Source organism: Chrysochloris asiatica, unplaced genomic scaffold, assembly GCF_000296735.1.
Source record: "Chrysochloris asiatica unplaced genomic scaffold, ChrAsi1.0 scaffold00134, whole genome shotgun sequence".
Taxonomy (NCBI): domain Eukaryota; kingdom Metazoa; phylum Chordata; class Mammalia; order Afrosoricida; family Chrysochloridae; genus Chrysochloris; species Chrysochloris asiatica.
Window position 1 is genome coordinate 1792350 of NW_006408652.1, and position 4954 is coordinate 1797303.

Consider the following 4954-nt stretch of genomic DNA (forward strand, 5'->3'; position numbering starts at 1 on the left):
TTTGTTTTCTTTACATTGAAGCCTAGGTATGACATATTAATCTCCTGCTTAACCACCTTTAATGACTCCCTGGTGCTTACAAGATTATACACAATCTCTACATCCAGGCATTCAAAGCCTTCATGTTGGGACTTTGAATGTTAATCTTATCTCCCTCTATTGCCATGGTATAGTGTCTGACACCTAGGCATATATGAAAAAATTGAAATTGAATGGTGTTATTCCTCTGTTTCGTGCTTTCCCACTTAGACATGATTGGTTTTGTGTTCATCTATACTAATTAATTATACTAAATCTCACTTGAAAGAGCAGCAGGCAATGTGAGATGATCTTTTGATATATGGCTGAAAGGAAGACCATGATCAAATTTCCAACATCAAAATCCACCTTGTATTCATTCTAATAATAGTTGTGATCAGGATTCTTGTTATTAGAACTGTAATTCAGAATTCATCATTTTGCTCATACTATGCTAATCCGTCATCTGTTTTATGGAATTCGTTTTATGAACTATTATGGAATGTGTCCATGTGCCTTCCTAGCTAATAAGGGCATTATTCTTGGGAACCAATTGAAGTCATTTTCTGTTGTCAGGATCTGTTTAGTCATTTGCTTCAGTGAAAAAGAAGTCATACTGATGAGAGGTTTCTAGACGAGAACCAGAGAACCAAGTTCTAGACTGAATGAAATTCAAGCAACAACAACAGCAAAATTGTGAGGAATTTAGGATGCTAACACACCGTTGTTTATGTATTGATCATTGTTACTGTTTTATGTAGCTAAAATGATCCTATATACGAAAACATTTTGGCTTGATTATTTTCACTGTATTAATTTGATCACAACTAATATCATGATATTATAATTTAGAAAATTATGCTATGTTTTCAACAGCACATTTTAATTTAATCTATCTCTGAAACTAATTATTATAATAGTAGTGCTAAAAGATAATTCAGCATTTTACATCCAAAATAGGAAAAGAGTACAGGCCCCCTCCCTGGCTTGGTTCCAACATTAATCATATCTCAATTAGAAAATCTTTAATAAATCCTACATTTGGTTGATTATTAAGCTTTTTGTCATTTTGAGAATAATGAAATATTTGTTTCTTCCTTTTGGTTTAAAAACAATTTGAAATTTAAGGATTTTGCTTCAAAACAGATTTAAAAAAAGAAATGCAGCTGTCTTCATAAATAATTAAAGATCATTATGACTTATCTCTTCCTGGAGAGAGTGTATTTTAAATTCCTTATTTTCCTAACAGTTCCATTTGGTGCTGAATTGTATCCAGTTATGATCAGCCTGATGTATTTTTGCAAACCTAAAAGATGTTCAGTTGATCATTTGAATATATTTTATATTCTAACTGATTATTTTTTAAGGAGTAGCAAAGTAGATCATTTTATCCAAAAGTGTTCTTTCTTAAACCAACAATTTTTATTTTGGGAAAGCAAACTAAGGAAAATCTCAGCTAATATGAAGGAAGTCAGGATCTCTGGATACCTAATGAAGATCATGCATTGAACTGAATTCCTTAGACAAATCCAAATACCCAACTCTTTATAGCATGATTTTCTCCAGCAGTCCCTTGATTTTCAGATTCCTCCATTTCCATTTAAGTGTCAAATCCTGTGCCAAATTCTGAACATACACAGCTGATCCCTCTTCTCCAGGAGCTCATGGACTAGGGTAGTCATTCTTAATCTTGGCTACACATTAACGTCATCTAGGAGATTTAAAAAATCCCATTGCCAAGAATATACTCCAGAGCAATTAAATCAGAATATTTGGAGAGGAGCGGTAGCCAGACATCAGAATTTTTTTTTTTTTTTTTGAAGCATCCCAATTTCCCCCAGTGTTTTTTTTAAAGCATCCCAGTTTCCCCCAGTACCACTAGCTAGATCAGTGGTTCTCAAACATGAGACGCACATTTGTATCATGTTAAGGGCTTGATAGTACATAGATTACAGGGTGTCCCTTGAGGTTTTTAATTCAGTTGGTCTGGGTGAGCCTCATGAATTTTCATTTTTAATACATTCTTAGTTGATAGATCAGTGGTTTTCAATCCTGAATGAATATTAGAATGACCTGGGAACCTAATCAGGGAAATAAACCAAAACAATAACAAAATACACTAATCTGGACTTTCCCCACAGAGATTGTGATTTAATTGGTTGGAGGCAGAGTCCTTAGCATATATCAAACATGATTCAAATATGTCTACAATTTTGAGAACGAGTGCTGTGTCTGAACCAAAGGTTCTAAGTCCTGACTGTAAAATATAATTACCATGCAAACTATCATATAATTCACAGTAAAAAATAAAAAAAAATAAGTAAAAATATAATTACCTTGGGAAACATTTTAAACTCTGTCATCTAATTTACACAACAGACAAATTAAATTAGAATGTTTTGATGTAGGAACTAGGCATCATTAAAAAAAAAAAAAAATGTTCCCCAGATGATTCCACTAAGTGGCTAAGGTTTAGAACATACAGAAATAAAGGACAGAGACAAATGCATACATAAAAAATGATTTAATTCAGAACAAAACAGAAAAAGTTGTGACATTGGAAAAATCTCCCCAAAACAGAAGGCATTTAAAATTATTACTGATGAAGTTAGCTAAATGGAGGAAAACTCCAGGTCCATTTGCCAATTCTCCAAAATACATTTAGCCCAATAACTTGGAACACTACTTTGTTGTTGTTGTTGTTGTTATGATATGCTGTTGAGTCAGTTTCGACCCATAGTGACCCTGTATAGGATTTCCAAGCAGCAGCTGGTGAGCTTGAACCACCGACCTTGCAGTTCAAATGGCTTTGCAATCAGATGCATTAACCTACAGCGCCATACCAGGACTCCAGTGGGCATTACTTTGTTGTTGTTGTTATGTGCCGTGGAGTTGGTTCCGACTCATAGTGACCCTGTACAGGGTTTCCAAAGCTGTAAATCTTTATGGGAGCAGAAAGCCTAATCTTTCTCCCATGGAACAGCTGGTGGTTTCAAACTGTTGACCTTGCAGTTTGCAGCCTGATTCATAACCACTACACTAGGTGTCCTAAATTACAATTTCATCAAAGGATTCTATTTTGCATATATAATCATTATTATTCTACTTTGCACAGATAGTGGGATGGATCCTTGTGGAGATGTTTGTTTTCATTTTTTTTAAAATTTTCAAAACATAATAAATGTGGAAAATGACTACTTAAATGCATTATCACTACAGACGTATGGAGGTCTGCTATCTGATTATTTTACCTTAGTGGAGTAGATAGTCTTACCCAAACCAAATCCAGTGCTGTCTAGTCAATTCAGACTCCTACTGACCTGATAGGAAAAAGTAGAACTACCCTATAGGGTTCCCAAAGCTTGGAGAAGAATACTAAAAGTACTATAGACTGTCAGAAGGAAAAACAAAACAAAACAAAACTACGCTGGATGAGATACAGCCAGAATATTCCTTAGAAGCCAGGATGGTGAGAGTTTGTCTGTCATACTTAGAACATTATCAGGAGTACTCAGTTCCTAGTTAGGTATATTATGCTTGATAAAGTCGATGGTCAGTGGTAAAAGAGAAGACCCCAATGAGCTGGATTGGCACAGTGACAGTAGCAATGGGATGAAGCATAGCAATGATTGTGAGGATGTTTCAAGTCTGGGTAGTGTTTTGCTCTGTTGTGAATAGGGCCGCTATAAACCAACTCGATGGCAACCAACAACAACAACAAAATCAATCTTAAATAAAAGCAACAGTATTCCATTTAGGTAAAATTATGTCTGTGTCCATGTATATGTGTATAACAGGATTTATAAAAATCAAAATATTAATTCATTTGCCTCAAATGGATGGAATTTCAGATAACTTCTACTTTATGTATTTCTTATAACATTTGTCTTTCTTATAATTAGTAGGTAATATAATAGTCAAAAAAACAAAGGTATTATCAAAGTAAAGCATAATGCTTACTACAACAATTTAAATAATATAGAATTGCATAAATACGTAACCATTCTAATCCCATGAACCCAAGTTACACACTATTAACAGTTTTCTATATAGTCATTGTTGTTGATGTTGTTGTTAAATGCTGTTGAGTCAGTTTTGGCCAACAGTGACTCTGTATAGGATTTCCATTGAGTGATTGGTGACCACTGACCTTGCAGTTCAAACCAATTTTACAGTCCAGTACATTAACTCACAGCACCACATGGAAACATAAAATAAGCACATACATATTTTTTTGTTTTTGTTTATTTTACAACGTTACATTGAAACTTATTTTACAAGTATGTGTCTTTATCTAACGTACCACGACTATCCCCCAATTTTAATATATCTAACATTTACATATTCTTTTAAATAAATGCTCAATATATTGCATAGCCTGCATTATAGCCCACTGCCATTAATTCGATTCTGATTCACAATGACTCTATAGGATGGAGTGGAATGGTATCATAGGGTTTTTGAGTCTGTTCATCTTTATGGAAGCAGACAGCCTTAATTTTCTTTTGATGAGCCACTGGTGAGTTCCAACTGCTGATTTTCCAGTTAACAACCCATTCCTTAACACATTGCACTACCAGGGCTCCTTATATGGGATATATAGCATGTTTTACCTAACTATTGCCCTCATTTATATGGACATTAGCTTGCATTCATTTTATTTTACCACTATAAAAATTTAATTTTTTTATAGTTTATATCAAAATATAAACCACAAAATAAAATATTAACAAATGTCATTCTACTAAAATTGAAATGTTCTAAATATCAAAATAAAATCATAGAGAAAAATGCTGATTACATGCTGAGAAAAATATTTACATTAGTATGTAAAATACATAAGAGTTTATATGTTGTTATTGTTAGGTACCATTCAGCTGATACCAACCCATAGCGACCCTGTGCACAGCAGAACGAAACACTGCCCGATCCTGGG